The following is a 27,938-nucleotide window of genomic DNA, read 5'->3' as shown; positions in this document are numbered from 1 at the left end:
TTGGGGTATCAGGTGCAGTAATAGGGACACATACGGCAGCAGCGGCTCAGTATTGGGGTATCAGGTGCAGTAATAGGGACACATACGGCAGCAGCGGCTCAGTATTGGGGTATCAGGGGCAGTAATAGGGACACATACGGCAGCAGCGGCTCAGTATTGGGGTATCAGGGGCAGTAATAGGGACACATACGGCAGCAGTGGCTCAGTATTGGGGTATCAGGTGCAGTAATAGGGACACATACGGCAGCAGCGGCTCAGTATTGGGGTATCAGGTGCAGTAATAGGGACACATACGGCAGCAGCGGCTCAGTATTGGGGTATCAGGGGCAGTAATAGGGACACATACGGCAGCAGTGGCTCAGTATTGGGGTATCAGCAGGATGAGGAGTTTGTGCAGGTTGGGAATAGATGGTGATGGGGCTGGAATATGAGAAGTGAAATGTGTCTTTGTTGTATTCTCTGCAGACGAGTCGTTGCTGGAAGACATCATGTCGGTCTGGGCCAGATGGAAAAGACGGGAAAAGTGAATGATTCCATCAGAAAAAACATCAGCGGTAAGACATTATCTGTAACTGTGCTGTGATGTTATATGTTCTGTAGGGCTGGTATCTACCACTGACCATATGGCAGTAATATCCATGTTGGTCTTTATATAGAGATTATCTTCAGTAACAGCGCGGTCATCTGCTGAGGTTTTCCTCCACTATTAGGGGGCGTCACCCAGCTGTAATGAAGGTTACCTGGTTAGGGGCCCACTCAGAAGCTTCGCCCCCCTGAAGCAATACCCTAGCTGCGCCTCTGTGTTACATCACTGTTCACACCACACAGAGACCCCAAAAGGGCCTCAGTGCTGAAGGGGTTAATGTCCCCGGCTGCGCTCAGTAATGGGGAATCTCCACATACCTCCACCTGCAGAGCCGCACTCCACAGATATGGTAAATGCTAGAGTATGGGCTCTAGTGATGTGACGTTCATGAACGAGCCGACTCAAAGAGGCGGCTCTTCACTGTGAACGATATGAGCCGGCACCTATCAGTGAGCCGCTTGTTATCTAGTGGCTCTCTGCTCTCCTCCCTTCCCTCAGCCTGGTGGTGGAGGGGGAGGAAGGAGCCAGGAGAGTCTGTGTGCTGGAGGGGGAGAGAGGAAAGCTGCTGCTGAAAGTACTCAAATCCAAAAATAAGTCTAGAATTGCCATGAAAAACACGCAACAAGACTCAAACCACAATGTTCATTAATATTAAATGCAGTAATGTTTATTAATAATTACAAAATAACAATAATAATTTTTACCAGCAAAAAACCTCCAAATGTAAATGGAGCGGATATATCCACATAACATCAATAAAAAACCTATCTGAGGAATCAATAGCAAAAAATGCCCATACAAAAGGACCTGTCTTCTAATGAGCTGCGACCTGTCAGAAAATGTGACCGTGGTGCACAGAGCTCAATGAACATCGGTGGTGGAATAAATAGAGCTCTAATTAGTTAATTACTGCCACACAGCAGGTATATTAGCGCTCACTACCTCTATCAGATTGTACCGAGAAAGATTACAATTACAGAGTGGACACTCACATGAGGTATGATGGCCGGGTCTCCGCTCCTATACCCCGTTGCACATTTTTTGCATTTGTTTGATGTTCTTATAATGAAAAATAATATAAACAATGTTAATCTGTTAACTAGAAGGTTTTGTGTCATTATTTTGGTGAGATTACTGAAGAGCCGATTCAAGAGCCGAAAGAGCCGATTCCCAAAAAAAACCCCGAAGTCCCATCACTAATGGGCTCCTTCCAGGTGTGACGTCATTTCCAGGGGCGTGTCCTATCGGGAGGGGGCGTGTTCTCCAAGGCGGCAAAGGAAAGCAGCATGACAGCTTGTGGACGCCATGGAGGTCAGTGGTTTCAGGGTGAAAAATGCTACTTGCCGATCGCTATTCGCTATTGGGGGGAGGCCCTGTGGTGGTCGACCTACTTGTCTGTGTGGGGAGTGACCCGTGGTGGGATTTTGGTGGGCTCCGCTGTTGCTGGCTATTGTGGGGGGCCTCCGCTGCTGCTGGCTATTGTGGGGGACCCCTGTGGTGGGATTTTGGGGGGGCTCCGCTGCTGCTGGCTATTGTGGGGGATCCCTACGGTGGGATTTTGGGGAGGCTCCGCTGCTGCTGGCTATTGTGGGGGACCCCTGCGGTGGGATTTTGAGGGGCTCTGCTGCTGCTGGCTATTGTGGGGGACCCCTGCGGTGGGATTTTGGGAGGCTCCGCTGCTGCTGGCTATTGTGGGGGATCCCTGTGGTGGGATTTTGGGGGGACCTGCTGCTGCTGGCTATTGTGGGATTTTGTGGGGGGGGACTGCTGCTGGCTGTTGTGGTGGACTTCTGTGGTAGGCGACCTGCTTGTGTGAGGGGGGCTGCAGGCTATTGGGGGACCCCTGACCTGCTTGTGGGGGGGCGACCTGCTGCATGCTATTGGGGGTGACCCATTTTAGTGGGGGGTGACCTGCTTGTGGGGGGGACCTGCTGCTGGCAATTGGGGGGACCCCTGTGGTGGGATTTAGGGTGACCTGCTGCTTATGGGGTGACTTGTTTGGGGTGGGAGACCTGCTGCTGGCTATTGGGGTGACCCCTATGGTGGGACCCCTGTGGTGTGATTTGGGGGCGACCTGCGTGCGGGGGACCCCTTTTAGTGAGGGTGACCTGCTTATGGTTGGGTTTGGGGAGGCGATCTGCTTGTTGCGGGACCCCTTTTATAGTGGTGCCCGCCAATATTTATTGCTAAAGAGTGTTTTTTAGGGGGTTCTAGGTCTCCTTGTTCCCCCCTTTCTTGGAGAGTGGCACACTACTTTGTTAAATCTGGTGATTATGGATTTACAGGCCAGGGAAACAGCTTGGAGCCAGAGGGCTCAGGGGATTTTTGAAAAAACTGGGAGTGGTGCCAGCATGGAATCCACTAGTGATGATGGGGGTTTTGCTAAAGTTACGAATGAATTAACTAACTTACATAGATCCTTAACTAAAGTATGGTGGAATTTGAGGAGCTTGGAGGAGTATAAGATGTCCGGTTTTGTCCCTCGTGGACTTAGGGTCCAGATTTTCCCTGCTTGGGAGGTAGATGAGTGTTTTCGTAAAAATTGGGAGACTGGTTTGATGAAATGCTCCCTCATACTTATTGATATGTTGATTACACACGATCAGGCCCTTCTAAATAAATTAAAGGAAGACATCAAGACCAGAGAGATTCTGCTAGCCAGTTTTGATGAGACACTGATCTCCTCTTTCAAGCAGCAACTTAAAACCACTATTGATAAATATGAAAGGGAGATTTCTGAAGGCAAAAAACGTAAATTTCAAAGGGACAAAGCAGATTTCTCTGGTGGTTTTGCCTACAAATGGGGCCATCGAGGCAATAAGAGGGCGGTGTCCTTTGATCCAAAAGCCCCGAGCGACATCAATACAAGACTTGAAGTCTCCTCCAGTGATTTTTTGTCATCAGACCCTAGCGACCTCGAAGGGGCCGCAGGCGGGGTCGACGTAAGACTAGGAGGGGTAAAGAAAAGGAAAACCAGGGCTTACAGGAACTCTCCCCCATTGCACAAACGGGAGACGAGGTTCAACCGCAGGAATTATTAACTTTGACTCTACCATCCCTGTTGGAACATGAAGACTTCCAGGACCCAGGTAATCTTCAGATTATTAATCTGTCAACACATGCCTTGACATCAATAGAAACAACGGTATTGACCAAGGGATTGTCTTTTTCTCCCATGAATACACTTGATAAATTCACTCTTGTCAAGGATGTTTATTTGTTTTGCCGTCAGTTAATCTTTAAACTTTTGTATCACCATCCTTCTCTAGCTGACCAACTTCCGAATGATGAAAGACAAGTCCTTAGGGATCTTATGGACTTGCTTGAGGAAAATGATACAGATCCAACTAGGAAAAGATTCTCTGGAAGACTGCCTTCACAAGCCACTCCATCTCTCTCCCTTTTCCCTGTGGTTCAGATCTTTTTTAACCGTACCTGCAGAGATATACAGACTCTACGTTTGGATGGTAATAAGAACAGGAATTTGAGTCCACCTGAACGGAAGGCCCTTTTGGGTCTACAGAATAATAAGGAGTTTCTGATCCGTGAAGCGGATAAGGGGGGTAACATTGTTTTATGGCCTAATTCCCTTTATTTACAGGAGGTTGAACGGCAATTAGGGGACTCTACATGCTACAGACGTCTACCTGCTGATCCCACTGAGATTTTTAAGAGGAAACTGGACCAACTTGTCGAACAAGTGTTTCGATCTGGTATTTTGAACAAGAAGGAGGTGGATTTCTTGACTACAGACTATCCTGTGATACCAACTTTCTACTTGCTCCCTAAGGTGCACAAGTCATTGGAAAAAAACCCAGGTAGGCCAATTGTGTCTGGCATCAATAGTCTATTTGAGAAACCTTGTACCTATCTGGATTTCTTCCTTCAGCCTATGGCCATGTCATTAAAATCGTTTATTAGGGACTCGACACGTTTGATTCAACTCCTTCAGGATATTGCTCTACCATCAGGCACGTTGTTGATCACTTTGGATGTCGAGTCCTTATATACCAGTATTAATCACGACATGGGCCTTAGAGACGTCTCATTTTTTCTGGAACACAATAGTACAGGGGACAGAGGACATGATCAGTTTATTCTTGATCTTTTATTTTTTGTCCTCGACAAAAACTACTTTGTGTTTGATAGAACATTTTATAGACAGGTAAAGGGTACGGCTATGGGGGCACGTTGTGCTCCTTCGTACGCAAACCTTTTTTTAGGGTGGTGGGAGGAGTCTGTAGTTTTCCAACATGTGGCATTCAAGGAACACTGCCAGAAGTGGCTTCGTTTTATTGATGATGTGGTAATGTTTTGGACAGGTACAGAGGAGGATTATCATCTTTTTCTTGCGGACCTCAACAATAACTCCTTCAACATCAGGCTTACCTCACATCTGTCACGGACATCGGTGGAGTTCCTTGACCTCAAATTAATTCTAGATGGTTCGTATGTCACTACTACCCTTTTTCGTAAACCCACAGCTACGAACAGCCTGTTACATTACTCTAGCTTCCATCCTAGACATCTAAAAAATGGCATTCCAACTGGCCAATTTCTTCGGTTGAGAAGGAATTGTAGCATGACGGCTGATTTCAACAGGGAGGCTCGGAAATTGACTGACCGTTTTAAACATCGGGGATACCCTAAGGCCATTATTTCCTCTGCTTACCAGAGAGCAAGAAACAGTGTACGATCGGATTTATTTCAAAGACGTACATGTGAGTCCCCAAGACCTCTTGGCATTGTTACCGCGTTTAACAATCAGTGGGGTGATGTGTACAAACTTCTGGATCGGAGTTGGGGTATTTTACTGAGTGAACCGAAGTTGAAATCCCATATCTCAGATAAACCCAAACTTATAGCTAGGAGGGCTAGAAATCTTAAGGACTTACTTTGTCATAGTCACTTTGTTCGCCCTACCACTAGGCTTAATAGGGGTATGAGGATTTTTGGCACCTATCCTTGTGGAAATTGCAATGTTTGCCAATTCACTATTACCCAGGATGGTTTGTCATTACCTATCTCTCCTTTTCAGATCAAACCCAGGAAGATTTTCGTCAATTGTAAAACTCGGTCGCTGGTCTATGCTTTAATTTGTGATTGTCCGAAGATATATGTAGGTCAAACAACCCAAGAATTGCGAAGAAGGGTTCAGCAACACCTGTCCAACATTGCCATGGCCCAGAAGGACCGAGAGAAGGGCAAGAATATTTCATCGGTGGCGACCCATTTTCTTGATGTCCATAGTGGCAACACCAAGGGCCTAAGGGTCATGGGGTTGGAGGTGGTCCCACTCAATATTAGAGGTGGGGACAGAGTGAAGAAACTGTTAAGGTGTGAATCCAGGTGGATCCACGACCTACAGAGCTGTACCCCACATGGACTAAATGAGGAACTTTTATTCTCTGGCTATTATAAATAGTCCTATCATCTGTTGCATGTGTTCTTTGTGGACTCTACATGTGCTTTATAACTGTTCCAACATTCTATGTCCCGAAAAGTGACTTTTTGTTCTAGGTATTATTATACTGCACTTCTTTTTCTTTTTCTTTTTGGTCTGTGTAATAATGGGATTAGACTTATGGGCTTATGTTGATATTTATATTTATTATTCTTATGTGTATGTAGTTGTGCATATGTATGCATATATGCATATATGTGTTGTTTGTTTTTGTATGTTTTTCTTTATTTATTATCTATTATTATTCATTTATATATTATTTATTTATTTTTTCCTCATTAATATATATATATATATATATATATATATATATATTTTTTTTCTTCTTCACATTCTTTTCATTAGTTTATTCTTTTTCTTTTTTGTATATGTATTTATGTGCATATCTGTTATCATTTATTGCTTTATGCTTATTAGTATTATTCTATTTATTCATTTATCTGCCTATGAAGGAGTTATTGTGGCAACATTGTAAAACTATCGTTCAATATATGTATTTGTATACATGTGGATATCTCTTCTCTGTGCCTCCGGCATGTATTATGCTCTTTGCCCTATTGATACCACCTTCTTCAAAACTCCTGTTTCTTCCCTGTGGATCCTTCTCTCGGCCGAGAGTATTACCTGTTGTGAATTTGGATTCTGGGCTCCCCCGGTGGCCACTGGTGGTATTGAACTGGTGTGCATCATCCCCTCTGTTCACCTGTTCCCATCAGGATGTGGGAGTCTCTATTTAACCTTGCTCCTCTGTCAGTTCCTTGCCGGTCAACAATGTAATCAGAAGCCTTTCTGTGCATGTTCCTGCTTCTAGACATCTCCTAGCTAAGTTGGACTTTCGTCCTTGTTTGTTTTTGCATTTTGTTCCAGTTCACAGCTGTTGTTTCGTTACTGTGTCTGGAAAGCTCTTGTGATCTGAAATTGCCACTCTGGTGTTATGAGTTAATACTAGAGTCTTAAAGTAATTTCAGGATGGTGTTTTGATAGGGTTTTCAGCTGACCATGAAAGTGCCCTTTCTGTCTTCCTGCTATCTAGTAAGCGGACCTCGATTTTGCTAAACCTATTTTCATACTACGTTTGTCATTTTCATCTAAAATCACCGCCAATATATGTGGGGGCCTCTGTCTGCCTTTTTGGGGAAATTTCTCTAGAGGTGAGCCAGGACTGTATTTTCCTCTGCTAGGATTAGTTAGTCCTCCGGCTGGCGCTGGGCGTCTAGGGATAAAAACATAGGCACGCCACCCGGCTACTGTTAGTTGTGCGGCAGGTTTAGTTCATGGTCAGTTTTAGGTTCCATCTTCCAAGAGCTAGTTCTTATATATATGCTGGGCTATGTTCTCTTGCCATTGAGAATCATGACAGTTTGACCGGCCCAAAAAGGGTTAAATTAATTGGCAGTGAAAGGAGAGAAAAGAGAAGTCTGCTGAAAATTTTTTTTTTTTTTTTTTTTTCCTCCAGTTCTGAGTGTTCTCATAATTGAATCACTTGCAAGTCTGCCTATACTGCAGCCTTCCTCTCTCTCTCTCCTTCTAATCCTTGAATGGCTTTGTGTTCACCTGTTTGAAATGGATCTTCAGAGTTTAGCTACAGGTTTAAATAATCTCGCCACGAAGGTTCAAAATATACAAGATTTTGTTGTTCATGCTCCTATGTCTGAACCTAGAATTCCTTTGCCTGAATGTTTCTCGGGGAATAGATCTTGCTTTCAAAATTTTAAAAATAATTGCAAATTGTTTTTGTCCCTGAAGTCTCGCTCTGCTGGAGATCCTGCACAGCAGGTCAGGATTGTGATTTCCTTGCTCCGGGGCGACCCTCAAGATTGGGCTTTTGCATTGGCTCCAGGGGATCCTGCGTTGCTCAATGTGGATGCGTTTTTTCTGGCCTTGGGGTTGCTTTATGAGGAACCTCATTTAGAGCTTCAGGCAGAAAAGGCCTTGATGTCCCTATCTCAGGGGCAAGATGAAGCTGAAATATACTGCCAAAAATTCCGTAAATGGTCTGTGCTTACTCAGTGGAATGAGTGCGCCCTGGCGGCGAATTTCAGAGAGGGTCTCTCTGATGCCATTAAGGATGTTATGGTGGGGTTCCCTGTGCCTGCGGGTCTGAATGAGTCCATGACAATGGCTATTCAGATAGACAGGCGTCTGCGGGAGCGCAAACCTGTGCACCATTTGGCGGTGTCTACTGAGAAGACGCCAGAGAATATGCAGTGTGATAGAATTCTGTCCAGAAGCGAACGGCAGAATTTTAGACGAAAAAATGGGTTGTGCTTCTATTGTGGTGATTCAACTCATGTTATATCAGCATGCTCTAAGCGTACTAAGAAGCTTGACAAGTCTGTTTCAATTAGCACTTTACAGTCTAAGTTTATTCTATCTGTGACCCTGATTTGTTCTTTATCATCTATTACCGCGGACGCCTATGTCGACTCTGGCGCCGCTTTGAGTCTTATGGATTGGTCCTTTGCCAAACGCTGTGGGTATGATTTAGAGCCTCTGGAAGATCCAATACCTCTGAAGGGGATTGACTCCACCCCATTGGCTAGTAATAAACCACAATACTGGACACAAGTAACTATGCGTATTAATCCGGATCACCAGGAGATTATTCGCTTTCTTGTGCTGTATAATCTACATGACGTTTTGGTGCTTGGATTGCCATGGCTGCAATCTCATAACCCAGTCCTTGACTGGAAAGCTATGTCAGTGTTAAGCTGGGGATGTAAGGGAACTCATGGGGACGTACCTTTGGTTTCCATTTCATCATCTATTCCCTCTGAGATTCCTGAATTCTTGTCTGACTATCGTGACGTTTTTGAAGAACCCAAGCTTGGTTCACTACCTCCGCACCGGGAGTGCGATTGTGCCATAGATTTGATTGCGGGTAGTAAATACCCTAAGGGTCGTTTATTTAATCTATCTGTGCCTGAACATGCTGCTATGCGAGAATATATAAAGGAGTCCTTGGAAAAGGGACATATTCGTCCTTCGTCATCTCCCTTAGGAGCCGGTTTTTTCTTTGTGTCTAAGAAAGATGGCTCTTTGAGGCCGTGTATTGATTATCGGCTTTTGAATAAAATCACGGTTAAATATCAATATCCGTTGCCACTGCTGACTGATTTGTTTGCTCGTATTAAGGGGGCCAAGTGGTTCTCTAAGATTGATCTCCGTGGGGCGTATAATTTGGTGCGAATTAAGCAGGGGGATGAGTGGAAAACCGCATTTAATACGCCCGAGGGCCATTTTGAGTATTTGGTGATGCCTTTTGGGCTTTCAAATGCCCCTTCAGTCTTTCAGTCCTTTATGCATGACATTTTCCGCGATTATTTGGATAAATTTATGATTGTGTATCTGGATGATATTCTGATTTTTTTCGGATGACTGGGACTCTCATGTCCAGCAGGTCAGGAGGGTTTTTCAGGTTTTGCGGTCCAATTCCTTGTGTGTGAAGGGTTCTAAGTGCGTTTTTGGGGTTCAAAAGATTTCCTTCTTGGGATACATTTTTTCCCCCTCTTCCATCGAGATGGATCCTGTCAAGGTTCAGGCTATTTGTGATTGGACGCAACCCTCTTCTCTTAAGAGTCTTCAGAAATTTTTGGGCTTTGCTAACTTTTATCGTCGATTTATTGCTGGTTTTTCTGATGTTGTTAAACCATTGACTGATTTGACCAAGAAGGGTACTGATGTTCCTGATTGGTCCCCTGCTGCTGTGGAAGCCTTTCAGGAGCTTAAGCGCCGCTTTTCTTCCGCCCCTGTGTTGCGTCAGCCTGATGTTGCTCTTCCTTTTCAGGTTGAGGTCGACGCTTCTGAAATCGGAGCTGGGGCGGTGTTGTCGCAGAGAAGTTCCGACTGCTCCGTGATGAGACCTTGTGCTTTTTTTTCTCGTAAATTTTCGCCCGCCGAGCGGAATTATGATATTGGGAATCGGGAGCTTTTGGCCATGAAGTGGGCTTTTGAAGAGTGGCGTCATTGGCTTGAGGGGGCTAGACATCAGGTGGTGGTATTGACCGACCACAAAAATTTTATTTATCTTGAGTCCGCCAGGCGTCTGAATCCTAGACAGGCGCGCTGGTCGTTGTTTTTCTCTTGGTTTAATTTTGTGGTGTCATACCTACCGGGTTCTAAGAATGTTAAGGCGGATGCCCTTTCTAGGAGTTTTGAGCCTGACTCCCCTGGTAATTCTGAACCTACAGGTATCCTTAAGGATGGAGTGATATTGTCTGCCGTTTCTCCAGACCTGCGGCGGGCCTTGCAGGAGTTTCAGGCGGGTAGACCTGATCGTTGCCCACCTGGTAGACTGTTTGTTCCTGATGATTGGACCAGTAAAGTCATCTCTGAGGTTCATTCTTCTGCGTTGGCAGGTCATCCTGGAATCTTTGGTACCAGGGATTTGGTGGCAAGGTCCTTCTGGTGGCCTTCCCTGTCACGAGATGTGCGAGGCTTTGTGCAGTCTTGTGACGTTTGTGCTCGGGCCAAGCCTTGTTGTTCTCGGGCTAGTGGATTGTTGTTGCCCTTGCCTATCCCGAAGAGGCCTTGGACGCACATCTCGATGGATTTTATTTCGGATCTTCCTGTTTCTCAGAAGATGTCTGTCATCTGGGTGGTGTGTGACCGTTTCTCTAAGATGGTCCATTTGGTTCCCTTGCCTAAGTTGCCTTCCTCTTCCGAGTTGGTTCCTCTGTTTTTTCAAAATGTGGTTCGTTTGCATGGTATTCCAGAGAATATCGTTTCTGACAGAGGAACCCAATTCGTGTCTAGATTTTGGCGGGCATTCTGTGCTAGGATGGGCATAGATTTGTCTTTTTCGTCTGCTTTCCATCCTCAGACTAATGGCCAGACCGAGCGGACTAATCAGACCTTGGAGACATATTTGAGGTGTTTTGTGTCTGCAGATCAGGATGATTGGGTTGCTTTTTTGCCATTAGCGGAGTTCGCCCTCAATAATCGGGCCAGCTGTGCCACCTTGGTGTCTCCTTTTTTCTGTAATTCGGGGTTTCATCCTCGATTTTCCTCCGGTCAGGTGGAATCTTCGGATTGTCCTGGAGTGGATGCTGTGGTGGAGAGGTTGCATCAGATTTGGGGGCAGGTAGTGGACAATTTGAAGTTGTCCCAGGAGAAGACTCAGCTTTTTGCCAACCGCCGTCGTCGTGTTGGTCCTCGGCTTTGTGTTGGGGACTTGGTGTGGTTGTCTTCTCGTTTTGTCCCTATGAGGGTTTCTTCTCCTAAGTTTAAGCCTCGGTTCATCGGCCCGTACAAGATATTGGAGATTCTTAACCCTGTGTCCTTCCGTTTGGACCTCCCTGCATCTTTTTCTATTCATAATGTTTTTCATCGGTCATTATTGCGCAGGTATGAGGTACCGGTTGTGCCTTCCGTTGAGCCTCCTGCTCCGGTGTTGGTTGAGGGCGAGTTGGAGTACGTTGTGGAAAAGATCTTGGACTCCCGTGTTTCCAGACGGAAACTCCAGTATCTGGTCAAATGGAAGGGATACGGTCAGGAGGATAATTCTTGGGTAACTGCCTCTGATGTTCATGCCTCCGATCTGGTCCGTGCCTTTCATAGGGCTCATCCTGATCGCCCTGGTGGTTCTGGTGAGGGTTCGGTGACCCCTCCTTGAGGGGGGGGTACTGTTGTGAATTTGGATTCTGGGCTCCCCCGGTGGCCACTGGTGGTATTGAACTGGTGTGCATCATCCCCTCTGTTCACCTGTTCCCATCAGGATGTGGGAGTCTCTATTTAACCTTGCTCCTCTGTCAGTTCCTTGCCGGTCAACAATGTAATCAGAAGCCTTTCTGTGCATGTTCCTGCTTCTAGACATCTCCTAGCTAAGTTGGACTTTCGTCCTTGTTTGTTTTTGCATTTTGTTCCAGTTCACAGCTGTTGTTTCATTACTGTGTCTGGAAAGCTCTTGTGATCTGAAATTGCCACTCTGGTGTTATGAGTTAATACTAGAGTCTTAAAGTAATTTCAGGATGGTGTTTTGATAGGGTTTTCAGCTGACCATGAAAGTGCCCTTTCTGTCTTCCTGCTATCTAGTAAGCGGACCTCGATTTTGCTAAACCTATTTTCATACTACGTTTGTCATTTTCATCTAAAATCACCGCCAATATATGTGGGGGCCTCTGTCTGCCTTTTTGGGGAAATTTCTCTAGAGGTGAGCCAGGACTGTATTTTCCTCTGCTAGGATTAGTTAGTCCTCCGGCTGGCGCTGGGCGTCTAGGGATAAAAACGTAGGCACGCCACCCGGCTACTGTTAGTTGTGCGGCAGGTTTAGTTCATGGTCAGTTTTAGGTTCCATCTTCCAAGAGCTAGTTCTTATATATATGCTGGGCTATGTTCTCTTGCCATTGAGAATCATGACAATTACCATGGGCTTTTATGATGCTGGTTCTTAGTGCGCACGCGCCGGATGGCGCCTGCGCACTGACCAGATGCCTGGACTTAGGGAAATCTTTGTTCTGAGCTCCTTTCTCCTATTGCGCAGACGCCGGCGTCTTTGTTACTTCCGGTTCTCCGGCCAGCTCCGGCGCCATGCACTTTGCGATCTCCCCTTGGACTCCAGCTGTTCCTGGTCTGATAATTATTAAGGTATATATAACGCCTGCACGCTCACTGTACCTACTGCCCCTGAAGAAGCCAGGTCTCCTGGCGACACGCGTTGGGCATTTAGTGCCCTGGTCCTCCTCCCCCCTCCTGGCTTACCTTTCACCACCCTAGGACTTTCCATAGGGACTGGAATCTACTTTAGGACAGGTTGTATTTGGACTTTGAGATGCTTATGCTCGCATATTGTATGTATATTATTGATCTGGTTGAGGTTGTGCTTTTCATGGTGGACCTTAGTATATTACGCCTTCTTACCAGTTTCTTTTGAGCTATTTAATTACCCTCTTTCTTTAGCCATACTGAGGGGTGTGGGGTTTAGGACCAAGGCATGACCTTATCATAGGTCTTTGTATTTACCATGTGTGTGATTTTACTTGTTTTTAATAGTCTATTGCAGTGTTCAGTGTTGTTGTGTTCTGAATAAAATTTATTTGAAATTGTATTACTTGTGTGGTGATCCCCGTCCCGTGCATGCCTTTCTTTTCTTTGTTTTATACTTATGGTGCGTTTTTTGGCATGCGATGGGAGATCCCTTATAGTGGTGCCCGCCAATATTTATTGCTAAAGACCCCTTTTAGAGGGGGCGACCTGCTTGTGGAGGGGCGACCTGCTGATGGCTATTGATGGGCCCCTGTGGTGGGGTTTGGGGGTGACCTGCTGGCTATTGAGGGGGACCCCTGTGGTGGGGTTTGGAGGTGACTTGCTGCTTACGGGGTGGACCCCTTTTAGTGGGGGCGACCTGCTGGTTATTGGGGAGACCCTGGTGGTGGGGTTTGAGGGCGACATGCTTGTGGTCGGGTTTTGGGAGGGCGTGACCTGCTGTCTATTGGGGGGGACCCTTGTGGTGGATGTGGGGGGAGACCTGCTGCAAGCTATTGGGGGACCCCTGTGGTGGGATGTGGGGGTGACCTGCTTGTGGTGGGATGTGGGGAGGCGACCTGCATGGGAGAGGTGACCTGCTGCAGGCTATTTGGGGGACCCCTGTGGTGAGATTTGAGGGCGACCTGCTTGTGGGGAGGCGACCTGCTTGTCATTGAATGTGGTGAGGCGACCTGCTTGTCGTTGAATGTGGGGAGGCGACCTGCTTGTCGTTGAATGTGGGGAGGCGACCTGCTTGTCGTTGAATGTGGGGAGGCAACCTGCTTGTCGTTGAATGTGGGGAGGCGACCTGCTTGTCGTTGAATGTGGGGAGGCGACCTGCTTGTCGTTGAATGTGGGGAGGCGACCTGCTTGTCGTTGAATGTGGGGAGGCGACCTGCTTGTCGTTGAATGTTGGGAGGCGACCTGCTTGTCGTTGAATGTGGGGAGGCGACCTGCTTGTCGTGGAATGTGGGGAGGCGACCTGCTTGTCGTGGAATGTGGGGAGGCGACCTGCTTGTCGTTGAATGTGGGGAGGCGACCTGCTGCTTGCTATTGGGGGATCCCGTGGTGGGATTTGGGGACGACCTGCTGCTTACAGATGGAACCCTTTTATTGGGGGGTGACCTGTTGCTTACTGGGGGATCCCTTTTATTGGGGGGCGACCTGCTTATGGGTTGGGTTTGGGGGGGGCTGAAGAGGGTTTAAGCTGGGTGGGGGGTGGACATCGAAGGGGGTGTGTGCTGGGTGGGGGGGTCCACGTCCGATGGGTGTTGGACGTCCGATGGGGGTTTGTGGGGGTTGGACGTCCGAAGGGGGTATGTGCTGGGTGGGGGGGTCCACGTCCGATGGGGGTTTGTGCTGGGTGGGGGGTCCACGTCTGATGGGGGTTTGTGCGGGGTGGGGGGTCTGCATCTGGGGGTTTCTGCTGGGTGGGGGGTTCCGCGTCCGGTGGGGGTTGTACGTCCGATGGGGGTTTGTGGGGGTTGGACGTCCGATGAGAGTTTAAGCTGGGGTGGCGTTCGATTGGAGGGGGTGTCTGATGGGATTTATGGTTGGGGCAGGGGGTGTCATATTGGATTTACGCTTGAGGGGAGGGAATGTCTGGTGGGCTTTGGATTTATCCTGTGGGGTCCGCTGGTTAATGTGAGGTGGATGTTTCTGACTGGAGGAGCGAGGTTATGCTGTGTGGCCCGCTGGTTAATGTGAGGTGGATGTTTCTGACTGGGGGAGCGAGGTTATGCTGTGTGGCCCGCTGGTTAATGTGAGGTGGAGGTTTCTGACTGGGGGAGCGAGGTTATGCTGTGTGGCCATCTGGTTGATGTGGGGGGGGGGGGGCTAATGCTTCATTGGGGTACACAAGAAAAATATGAGTGTATGCTGCTTATGCTATGCAAAAAAATTTTTTAGGTATTTCCCTGTAGAGGAGGCCACACCACCAACTGGCACGAAGCTAATCCTTTTTAGCTTAATGTCAGTAGGAGGCAGACATGGGCCTGGACCACCCAGCCCAGTTTCTGACTAAGGCTATGTTCACACGATCCTTTTTTTGCTGCAGATTTTTCAGGTCCTGTTTTTGAAAATCCGCAGTGCAAAACCGCGGTGCTTTTGCAGTGCTGATTTTCCTGCGGATTCTTCTGCGGATTCCTCTGCGGGTTTTCAACAGCACTTTCCTATTTGTGCATGTTGAAAACAGGATCGGAATCCGCAGAAAGAATAGACATGGTACTTCTTTTTTTCTGCAGGCAAATCCGCGCGGATTTCCCTGCGAAAAAAAGGATAGTGGGCACAGCGGTTTTTGTTTTCCATAGGGTAACATTGTACTGTACCCTGCATGGAAAACGGCTGCGGATCCGCAGCCTCAAAACAGCTGCGGATCCGCAGCAAAAAAAGGATCGTGTGAACAAGCCCTAAGGTTTTGGGGGGGGGGGGTTTATTAACGATTTTACTTTTTCTTTTTTTTTTTTTTTTTTTTTTCCAGATACGGCTTTTGAGGGCGACAGTGGAATTGTCACTCTAATCTCCCACCTAGAATTGTCACTACCGTATCATCTGTGGTCTACGAGGCAAGGCCCCAACACATCAAGAGTGTTTGTGGTTCCCCAGAGGACGGTCCATGCCACGAATCCCCCTACCCTCTGGCCCCCCCAGAGCCAGATAGAGTAGGGAGACGAAGACGAATCCGTTATGTGCCAGCCGCCGAAAGGTCTGCGTCCAGGTTATTCCATGCCCATCTTCATCATCGGTCTGTGAAGAATGATGTGTGATCTTCAGGACACATATATCCTACCAGGCAGTGGGGGGGCTACTTTAAAAAAAAAAAAAAAATGGAAAGGACAGGACAAGTATGTTTTAGTTTGCCCCTGAGCAATATGGACGTCTCCTGGGGAAACCTTCCTATTCATGCAGCCTCCATGTTTTCCAGAGGCTCCTGTGACCCTGCTCTTAAAATATCCAGGCTTCGGTCTAGGCCTTCTCTGGTGGCCGGTCCACACCGCCAGTGCCCTGAACAATCATGCACGCCAACTTTCTAGTGTGTCCTACTCTGCACCTATCAGTTTAAGAGTACTTCGCTTCTGCAACAGAGGACTAAAGTCTGCCTCCCAAGAGATCTGCTGTTCAATTTTGGTTGTTTTGGAAATGTTCTGTCCAAAAAACCGACGGGACAACTCTCCGACCCGCCAGGAAAAGACGAGACCTTCCTTTAGGCAAACCCCCTCCTGGCATCCATGAACCCACCAGCACTGGTCTGCTAGGCCTGGATCTAGCAGACTCTCTTCGACATGATGGGGCATTCCCACCTTGGATGTTTCTCAGGGTCGGCTGCCGTGTCCTTCACAATTCAAGGCCGGTATTATGATCTCTGGTCTGGGACACCGAAACCTCAGACATCGGAGGCAGGCCTGGGGGGAACAGAGCCACATACCAAACTGACAGTCCAGCCCGCAGGCACCAACAGCATATTACAGTTTTAAAATACTTTAGAAATGCATAAAATGAAACAAGCAAAGGCATAAAATTATTCAATGCAAAAAAATGCAGTTTTATAAAATTAGAAAAGTTTCTATAGCTAATGGTAAAATGATATTTATCCAGTATTTCTATAAGTAAAAGTCTGAGATTTCTGTGGGAAATGGTCATTTGTTCCTCTTAAACCAGTTCTGAATGTAAATAAAACATTGCTCTGATGAAGTCTCCACATTGTATTTTAGTCTTTCATTTCATGTGTAGGGCAGGACAAGCCCATGATGTATCTGTGTAACACATGGAAGGTGCTATAATAACAGCCTTAGGCCGGTTTCACACCAGCGTTCGGCAGGGCTGCGGATGGCAGCCTTCCTCCTCCGTTAAGGCTACTTTCACACTAACGACGCTTGCTGTACGTCTCAATACGTCGTTTTGGAGAAAAAATGCATCCTGCAAAGTTGCCTGCATGATGCGTTTTTTTCTCCATAGACTTTCATTAGCAACACATTGGGACGGATTGCCACACGTCGCATCCATCGTGCGACGGATGCGTCGTGTTTTGGCGGACCGTCGGCACAAAAAAAGTTCCATGTAACTTTTTTTTGTGCATCGAGTCCGCCATTTTCGACCGCGCATGCGTGGCCGAAACTCCGCCCCCTCCTCCCCGGAACTCACAATGGGCCACGGATGCGTTGTAAAACTGCCTCCGCTGCCCACGTTGTTCTACATAAAACACACTGTCCGTCGGGCCGACGGTTTGCGACTGCCCGTACCGACGGACTAGTGTGAAAGTAGCCTAAGCCCTGCTCACTGCCACAACTCTTCATTCAGTTCCGCCTACGTCTGCATGCGTCCTGCATACCCTATCTTTAATATTGGGTACGCAGGCCAAGCGGATGCCTCCTCATGCGTTGTTTTAACGCTGCGCCGACTGCAATAAAATGCAACATGTTGCGTTCGACGCAGTTCAGCGCATCTTCAAAATGAGGCATGCCTGCGTACCCAATGTTAGATGGGGGACGCATGCAGACTTAGGAGGAGCTGAAGGAAGAGGCGCAGCAGTGGGCGGGGCTTAACGGAGGAAGAAGGCTGCCGAACGCTGGTGTGAAACCTGCCTGAGACAGGTAAGCCACCTTTGAAACCATGTTCACATGTACAAGCTCTTAGCCCCTTTGTGGCGGGGCCAATTTTTTAAAATCTGACCAGTGTCACTTTATATAGTAACTAGATGGCAGCCCGATTCTAAAGAATCGTGAGTCTAGAATCCATATATACTTTATTTATTCAAATGTAAGAATAATACAATTAATAAATAATAGTAAGAAAGAACAAAAAATGGCTGCACTCACCAGCTCTTGACAATTCTTGACAGTACGGCACATTTCTGATTGGTCGCTCGCGGCAGGCGGCAACCAATCAGAAAAGTGCCGCGCACCACGAAGGCATATATCTTTGTCCACCCTGAGCGGGTGTAGGACGCTGGTGACGTCACTTATCTCCGGACATTATCTCCGGACAAAGCCACGGAAGTTGGCACAAATTGCCGGAAGTAGTATTCTAGGCAATTATATATTAGATTTTAATGTTATCAGTGTTTACCTTTGAACGTTTATATTGTATTGTCCTGTCACCAGCCATGTGTACGATTATCGGCCGAAAGCCTCTCTGGAACCAATAATCACCCCATGTAAAGGTATCTTTAGAAGTTAAAGATTCAGAATACTATGACTTTTATCATATCCTGAACAGTCAAGTTTTTTATGAACCGTTAAGGTTTTCTGGTTGAAGTAAAAAAAACTCTGAGTGTTTACAGTTTGAAACCATAAAATGTTGAAAAATTATGTCATTCTTGAGTATATCACTCAATGGTGCTCATAAACGTGTCAAATTTGATCTATAATATACTTTAATATACGTTACTTTAATCTTTAATATACTTAAGAACAGGGCCCCAGACATCACACAGGGGGTCTGAAACACCGCACAGTGGTCCAAAATATCGCTGTGCTCTGCCTGGGGCCCCATATGCTGCCTGGGGCCCCTGTGCTCTGCCTGGGGCCCCATATGCTGCCTGGGGCCCCTGTGCTCTGCCTGGGGCCCCATGTTCTGCCTGGGGCCCCTGTGCTCTACCTGGGACCACTGTGCTCTGCCTGGGGCCCCATATGCTGCCTGGGGCCCCTGTGCTCTGCCTGGGGCCCCTGTGCTCTGCCTGGGGCCCCAAGTTCTGCCTGGGGCCACTGTGCTCTGCCTGGGGCCCCATAGGCTGCCTGGGGCCCCTGTGCTCTGCCTGGGACCACTGTGCTCTGCCTGGGGCCCCTGTGCTCTGCCTGGGGCCCCTGTGCTCTGCCTGGGGCCCCATATGCTGCCTGGGGCCCCTGTGCTCTGCCTGGGGCCCCATATGCTGCCTGGGGCCCCTGTGCTCTGCCTGGGGCCCCTGTGCTCTGCCTGGGGCCCCATGTTCTGCCTGGGGCCCCTGTGCTCTGCCTGGGGCCACTGTGCTCTGCCTGGGGCCCCATGTTCTGCCTGGGGCCACTGTGCTCTGCCTGGGGCCCCATAAGCTGCCTGGGGCCCCTGTGCTCTGCCTGGGACCACTGTGCTCTGCCTGGGGCCCCATATGCTGCCTGGGGCCCCTGTGCTCTGCCTGGGGCCACTGTGCTCTGCCTGGGGCCCCACATGCTGCCTGGGGCCACTGTGCTCTGCCTTGGGCTCCATATGCTGCCTGGGGCCCCTGTGCTCTGCCTGGGGCCCCATATGCTGCCTGGGGCCCCTGTGCTCTGCCTGGGGCCCCATGTTCTGCCTGGGACCCCTGTGCTGTGCCTGGGGCCACTGTGCTCTGCCTGGGGCCCCATATGCTGCCTGGGGCCCCTGTGCTCTGCCTGGGGCCCCTGTGCTCTGCCTGGGGCCCCATATGCTGCCTGGGGCCCCTGTGCTCTGCCTGGGGCCCCTGTGCTCTGCCTGGGGCCACTGTGCTCTGCCTGGGGCCCCATAGGCTGCCTGGGGCCCCTGTGCTCTGCCTGGGGCCACTGTGCTCTGCCTGGGGCCCCATAGGCTGCCTGGGGCCCCTGTGCTCTGCCTGGGACCACTGTGCTCTGCCTGGGGCCCCATATGCTGCCTGGGGCCCCTGTGCTCTGCCTGGGGCCACTGTGCTCTGCCTGGGGCCCCATAGGCTGCCTGGGGCCCCTGTGCTCTGCCTGGGTGTAGGACACTGGTGACGTCACTTATCTCCGGACATTAGCTCCGGACATTAGCTCCGGACAAAGCCACGGAAGTTGGCACAAATTGCAGGAAGTAGTATTCTAGGCAATTATATATTAGATAACTCTGGAATGCTTCAACATCCCATTGATTTTGAGATTAATTTTTTTTTCGTGTTATATTAGACTTTATGATAATGGTAAACTTGAGTTGATATGTTTTGATTTATTTTGTAAAAAATCAGAAATTTTACAAATTTTAAAAAATATAAATTTTTAATGATTTTCCCTTTAAGGCCGGAGTCACGCTAGAGAGGAATACGGACGAGTGCTATGCGAGAAAAAAATCGCATAGCACTCGAACCAATGTTAATCTCCCATCACTTTTTTTTCACGGCCGTATATGTGCGAGTGAAATTGCAGTATGCTGTGATTTGCACCGTATATCAGCCGAGACTCGCCAATGAAAGTCTATTTGTGCAAGAAAAACTCGCACCACACGGGCCATCAGTGTGACTTGCGAGAAATACGCAACGGTGTCCTTTGAAAGGCCGACAATTCAGGTGCAGTGTACAGTAAAATCACACTGACAGGTTACAATAGAATAGATATATATACACAGTATAGGTGTATTTAAAATCTAAAGAGATACACTACAGACCAAAAGTTTGGACACACCTTCTCATTTAAAGATTTTTCTGTATTTTCAGGACTATGAAAATTGTACATTCACACTGAAGGCATCAAAACTATGAATTAACACATGTGGAATTATATACTTAACAAAAAAGTGTGAAACAACTGAAATTCTCTCTTAAATTCTAGGTTCTTCAAAGTAGCCACCTTTTTCTTTGATGACTGCTTTGCACACTCTTGGCATTCTCTTGATGAGCTGCAAGAGGTAGTCACCGGGAATGGTTTTCACTTCACAGGTGTGCTCTGTCAGGTTTAATAAGTGGGATTTCTTGCCTTATAAATGGGTTTGGGACCATCAGTTGTGTTGTGCAGAAGTCTGGTGGATACACAGCTGATAGTCCTACTGAATAGACTGTTAGCTGCTTTTTTCCTGCCATAATACAAATTCTAAGTAAAGAAAAACGAGTGGCCATCATTACTTTAAGAAATGAAGGTCAGTCAGTCCAAAAAATTGGGAAAACTTTGAAAGTGTCCCCAAGTGCAGTGGCAAAAACCACCAAGCGCTACTAAGAAACTGGCTCACATGAGGACCGCCCCAGGAAAGGAAGACCAAGAGTCACCTCTGCTTCTGAGGATAAGTTTATCCGAGTCACCAGCCTCAGAAATCGCAGGTTAAAAGCAGCTCAGATTAGAGACCAGGTCAATGCCACACAGAGTTCTAGCAGCAGACACATCTCTACAACAACTGTTAGGGCTTGTTTCCATTTGCGAGAAACACATCCGTATCTCGCATGTGGAAACCAAGCTGTGGCGCCGGCACTTTGGAGCGGAGCGTGCAGCTCCATGTGTTCCTATGCGGCCGCACGCTCCGCTCTGGAGTGCCGGTGCTACAGCTTGGTTTCCACATGCGAGATACGGACGTGTTTCTCGCAAATGGAAACAAGCCCTTAAGAGGAGACTTTGTGCAGCAGGCCTTCATGGTAAAATAGCTGCTAGGAAACCACTGCTAAGGACAGGCAACAAGCAGAAGAGACTTGTTTGGGCTAAATAACGCAAGGAATGGACATTAGACCAGTGGAAACCTGTGCTTTGGTCAGATGAGTCCAAATTTGAGATCTTTGGTTCCAACCACCGTGTCTTTGTACACAGAAAAGGTGAACGGATGGACTCTAAATGCCTGGTTTCCACCGTGAAGCATGGAGGAGGAGGTGTGATGGTGTGAGGGGCTTTGCTGGTGACACTGTTGGGGATTTATTCAAAACTGAAGGCATACTGAACCAGCATGGCTACCACAGCATCTTGCAGCGGCATGCTATTCCATCCGGTTTGCGTTTAGTTGGACCATCATTTATTTTTCAACAGGACAATGTCCCCAAACACACCTTCAGGCTGTGTAAGGGCTATTTGACCAAGAAGGAGAGTGATGGGGTGCTACGCCAGATGACCTGGCCTTCACAGTCACCAGACCTGAACCCAATCGAGATGGTTTGGGGTGAGCTGGACCGCAGACTGAAGGCAAAAGGGCCAACAAGTGCTTAGCATCTCTGGGAACTCCTTCAAGATTGTTGGAAGACCATTCCCAGTGACTACCTCTTGAAGCTCATCAAGAGAATGCCAAGAGTGTGCAAAGCAGTCATCAAAGCAAAACGTGGCTACTTTGAAAAACCTAGAATATAAGACATATTTTCAGTTGCCTTACACTTTTATTAACCCTGCTGTTCTGTTTAGATTTCACATACACTTGTACTGTAAAATTGTACCAAATAAAGTAAACAAAAATAATAAAAAAAAAAAATTCCCACAGAGAGTACCCCCCTAATGACGAAAAGTCAGGGAGCCTCAAGTCTCAGAATCACACGCTGAATTTTTATAACATTATAGAATTTCAAAAACGGTCATTTTTGACCTAACAGAACAGCAGGGTTAAGTATATAATTCCACATAGTTTTGATGCCTTCAGTGTGAATGTACAGTTTTCATAGTCATGAAAATACAGAAAAATCTTTAAATGAGGCGTGTCTAAACATTTGGTCTGTACTGTCTGTGTGTGTATATGTATATGTGTGTGTATATATATATATATATATATATATATATATATATTATAATATATCACACGGACAGCGGAATAGCTGATAGATAATTTGTCGGCTTCTGTTAAATCATTGCAGAGGCTGACAGGATAGGAGACATGGTTTACATACAGTAAACCATTGCAGAACAGTTAGACTTATGTAGGTCAGTGACTAATACAGTTAGTTGTGTGTGTGTGTGTGTGTGTGTGTGTGTGTAAAATTTGGGGCCTGTATGTATTTAATAATGTTTTCACTGAAAAAAACTGGCGTGGGCTCCCGCACATTTTTCTGTGCCACAGAGGGAAAGCCAGTGACTGAGGACAGATATTATAGCCTAGAGAGGGACCATGGTTATTGCCACCCCAGAAAAGGTGCATCTGTAAGATGCGCCAATTCTGGCACTCAGCCTCTGTCTTCTCACTGCCCTGAAACGGTGGCATATGGGGTAATAAGGGGTTAATTTCACCTTTGTATTGTAAGGTGACATTAGGCCAGCTTAGTAATGGAGAGATGTCTGATAGATGCCTCTCCATTACTAACCTGTGGGCTTGATGTTACTTGACAATAAAAAGGACATCAACCGCACAATTATGAACCCCTCTGCTACAGGGCAAGTGGGAAGAGCGAGGCTAAGTGCCAGAATTGGCACATCTATAAGATGCGCCATTTCTGCGACGGCTGAGAGCTGATGGTTTTTAGCCTGTGGGGCTGCCAATATCCATGGCCTCTTCACAGGCTATAAATATCAGCCTACAGCTGTCTGCCTAGCATTTGCTGGTTGGATTTTATGTCAATATTTTGTGTCCCCCTGTAAAATAGCCAGTAAAGGCTAAGCAAACAGCTGTGAGCTGATATTAATAGCCTGGGAACCTTTATGGTTATTGGCTCCTTTCCAGAATAGTAACATCAGCTGTCAGCTTTCCCACTGCTGGTTATGAAAATTATGCGCGGGAGCCCATGCAGGTTTTATTTTTTGAAAAATAAACATATTGCATTTCACGCAGGTTTCTTAGTTGTTTTTTTTACAGCATATGTAGGTTAATTATGTTAATGCTCCTACATGGGTGTGTGTGTGTGTCTTTAGTTAATATTAATGAGGGTATCTCGTGAAGAGTTTGAATAAGGAAATGCATCAAATTCCTTTATTTATTTATTTTTTTTTTAATATATCTTTATTTAGCGCTCACGATTTATAGAAACGCATCAAATCCGCATAAAAAAGTACAGAATTTCCACTGCGTTTTCTGCTAAGAGATGCACTAACCATGCAGACATTTCCTCAAGCAAATCTGCAACGTGCGCACATAGCCTTAACCATTATGCATCCATATTCATTAATGAGCAGAACCACGTGACCGCTGAACACAGGAAGAGCTGCCCGTAGACCATCGGACATGCAGGGACCGTGCCAGGAGCAGGTGAGTATGTGACAGCCGCCGCTCCCCCGCCGACAATGACTCGAGTATAAGCCGAGAGGGTCTCTTTCTGCCCCCAAAAATTTCGGCTTATACGCGAGTATATACGGTACAGCACTCTAGAAGGGTGTGTATAAGGGCATATAGGTGCTGGTGGTACTATATATGGGGAAAACCTGGTGACAGGTTCCCTTTAAGAAACCTATGGAACTAGGTTAAAATTAGCATTTTTTTGGATGGTGAAAAACTTGTAATTTAAATATTGATGGTGGCTGAACTGCAGGTGGTCTGTGTCGCTTCATAAGTTTAAGGCCGGGGTCACACTAGCGTAGAATACGGACGAGCGCTATGTGAGAAAGCATCGCATGGCACTCGGACCAGTGTTAATCTATGGGGCAGATCACATCTGTGATTATTTTTTCATGCCAAATCAGCATACGAGAACAATCGCAGCATATATACCTGACAGGGGCCCATACAGTCTATATCTACAATAATACATACCTGACAGGGGCCCATACAGTCTATATCTACAATAATATATGCCTGACAGGGGCCCATACAGTCTATATCTACAATAATATATACCTGACAGGGGCCCATACATTCTGATACCATCATTAATATATACCTGACAGGGGCCCATACATTCTGATATCATAAATAATATATACCTGACATGGGCCCATACATTCTGATATCATCAGTAATATATACCTGACAGGAGCCCATACATGCTGATACCATCACTAATATATACCTGACAGGAGCCCATACAGTCTATAGCTACAATAATATATACCTGACAGGGGCCCATACATTCTGATATCATCACTAATATATACCTGACAGGGGCCCATACATTCTGATATCACTAATATATACCTGACAGGAGCCCATACATTCTGATATCATCAGTAATATATACCTGACAGGGGCCCATACATTCTGATACCATCACTAATATATACCTGACAGGAGCCCGTACATTCTGGTATCATCACTAATATATACCTGACAGGGGCCCATACAGTCTATAGCTACAATAATATATACCTGACAGGGGCCCATACATTCTGATATCATCACTAATATATACCTGACAGGGGCCCATACATTCTGATATCATCACTAATATATACCTGACAGGAGCACATACATTCTGATATCATCACTAATATATACCTGACAGGGGCCCATACATTCTGATATCATCACTAATATATACCTGACATGGGCCCATACATTCTGATACCATCACTAATATATACCTGACAGGAGCCCGTACAGTCTGATACCATCACTAATATATACCTGACAGGGGCCCATACATTCTGATACCATCACTAATATATACCTGACAGGGGCCCATACATTCTGATATCACTAATATATACCTGACAGGGGCCCATACATTCTGATACCATCACTAATATATACCTGACAGGAGCCCATACATTCTGATATCACTAATATATACCTGACAGGGGCCCATACATTCTGATACCATCACTAATATACACCTGACAGGAGCCCGTACATTCTGATATCACTAATATATACCTGACAGGAGCCCGTACATTCTGATATCACTAATATATACCTGACAGGGGCCCATACATTCTGATATTATCCCTAATATATACCTGACAGGAGCCCATACATTCTGATATCATCACTAATATATACCTGACAGGGGCCCATACATTCTGATATCATCACTAATATATACCTGACATGGGCCCATACATTCTGATACCATCACTAATATACACCTGACAGGGGCCCGTACATTCTGATATCACTAATATATACCTGACAGGAGCCCGTACATTCTGATATCACTAATATATACCTGACAGGGGCCCTTACATTCTGATATCATCACTAATATACACCTGACAGGGGCCCATACATTCTGATATCATCACTAATATATACCTGACATGGGCCCATACATTCTGATACCATCACTAATATACACCTGACAGGAGCCCGTACATTCTGATATCACTAATATATACCTGACAGGAGCCCGTACATTCTGATATCACTAATATATACCTGACAGGAGCCCATACATTCTGATATCATCACTAATATATACCTGACAGGGGCTCATACATTCTGATATCATCACTAATATACACCTGACAGGAGCCCGTACATTCTGATATCATCACTAATATATACCTGACAGGGGCCCATACATTCTGATACCATCACTAATATATACCTGACAGGAGCCCATACATTCTGATATCATCACTAATATATACCTGACAGGGGCCCATACATTCTGATACCATCACTAATATATACCTGGCCAAAAGGAGAAAAATTCAGAGCATTGATTTATAAAACAAACTTTAATTACCATAAATAGTACAAAAATATATATCAAAACATTACATTATTTAATGACTAGAGCACAGGATGAATGTCCCAGGAATGCTGGAAAAGCGCCCATCCCCCCACTCCCCCAGATGTAAATACCCTTGTAATGGTATGCATAAGGAAAAGCACCTACACTATCCAACCAAGGTCACCCCAAAGCAGTGGGATTCTATAGTAATGCCATTAAGTATGGTGGTGGAAAAAGGGTGCTAGCACTTACCACTACACAGAGGTAGGAGGGGGCGGTCGGGCGATGGTCCCCAACGCACGTTTCGTGGCCACCAGTGCCACTTCCTCGGGGATATATACATTCTGATATCATCACTAATATATACCTGACAGGAGCCCATACATTCTGATATCATCACTAATATATACCTGACAGGGGTCCATACATTCTGATATCATCACTAATATATCTGACAGGGGCCCATACATTCTGATACATCACTAATATATACCTGATAGAGCCCATACATTCTGATATCATCACTTATATATATCTGACAGGAGCCCGTACAGTCTACAGTATATCTACAGTAATACATACCTGACAGGAGCCCGTACAGTCTATATCTACTGGAGAGCGCCCCCACACCGCCGCAGGGCCGAGGGATACCCGGAGCCGGGCCTCTAGGTCTCAGTCCTGGGGTTGTCACGGTGGCTAGACCCGGTCCGTGGCCCTGTCCGTCAGTGGGGGACGTCCGGTGCAATAAGTGATGGTGTAGCGGTGCAGTTGTGGGGTGCAGGTCGCGGTAAATAATGAGGACACCAGATTGCAGTCTCTTTACCTCTTTACTGAAGATCTCTGGGTCCTCAGTCCAGAATACGGTTCACCAGGCTGCGCAAGTCCGGCCGGTCCAATGGCACCTCCAGAGCTCTCCTCGCAGGTGGAAATCGGTGCCTTCCTTCTAGCGCTGTGTGTTGTAGTCCTTCCCTGCTGTGCTTACGGAAAGTACCCCACAACTGTTGTGTCTGTTTCTCGTGTTCCCTCACAACAACTTGATTAACTGATCTTCTGCTAATCTTCCGTCCCTTCCTGATATTACAGTTTCAGAACGGCACCCGTTTGTCGGATAGGCCTGGAGTTCTTCCGGGACCCTAGTGACGCCCCTCTCCCACAATTGCCTCCCAAGACTGCATAGGTGATGTAGGTGAGACAGCCCGCCTGAGACTGACTGTCCTGCCGCTGTTTGGAGTATTGCTTGAAGCTAGTAAGTGTAATACTCCCTCGGCGTTCCGGCCACCGGTAATGCGCCTCAGTAAGGTGCTGCCTCTTTCAACACAACCCTCACTGGTATTCTCCTTCTGCTTGATTTCGTTTCTCACTCAGCACAATCTATCTCGCTTCTCGTCCTTTCTTGAGTCCCGCCGCTTCCCGGAGCTGGCGCGGACCCGTTACGTTCTTCTCTATGCCAAGCCTCTGTCAGGGTCCCACCCCTGGCAGAAGCCCTACTGTCTCTCCCTCTACAACACCCTCTGCCACAAGGTGTTGCTTCGTTCGAATCCAGTCAGCTTTCTCCCTAACTTCCTGCCTGACCCCCAGTTTACCCACTATGGTGGGGAGTGGCCTAATGAATAGAACCCTTAGCTCCCCCCGGAGGCCCAGCTGTGAAATGTATTGGTGTCTGTGATACCTGCTCAGAGGAGCTCCTTCAGTGCCATCGAACGCACCATGGCTCCCCATAGTGGCGGAGCCACAGTACTGCAACGACCAGGACTCTGGGGCACTGCACTCCCCCC

General features: G+C 47.0%; 1 protein-coding gene and 1 long non-coding RNA gene across 3 annotated transcripts in view; one reads left to right on the top strand and one right to left on the bottom strand.

Moving 5' to 3' along the window:
• Positions 1–27,938, bottom strand: part of LOC143766847 (gastrula zinc finger protein XlCGF66.1-like) — an 82,726-nt gene that overhangs the window by 17,292 nt on the left and 37,496 nt on the right. The window contains exon 1 of one of the 2 annotated variants that reach the window (XM_077254833.1): positions 904–995. The exons of the other annotated variant lie outside the window; for it this stretch is intronic. The gene's annotated coding sequence lies outside the window, so the exon portion shown is untranslated. Of the gene's footprint in view, positions 1–903; positions 996–27,938 lie in introns of those variants that run through there. 2 annotated transcript variants of the gene reach the window in all.
• LOC143766853 (uncharacterized) lies at positions 232–16,710 on the top strand. The gene is made up of 3 exons (XR_013213652.1): positions 232–554; positions 1,717–1,897; positions 15,493–16,710. It is a non-coding gene; the product is annotated as an uncharacterized LOC143766853 (long non-coding RNA).

Source organism: Ranitomeya variabilis, chromosome 4, assembly GCF_051348905.1.
Source record: "Ranitomeya variabilis isolate aRanVar5 chromosome 4, aRanVar5.hap1, whole genome shotgun sequence".
Taxonomy (NCBI): domain Eukaryota; kingdom Metazoa; phylum Chordata; class Amphibia; order Anura; family Dendrobatidae; genus Ranitomeya; species Ranitomeya variabilis.
This window is presented reverse-complemented; position numbering and strand designations above follow the sequence as displayed.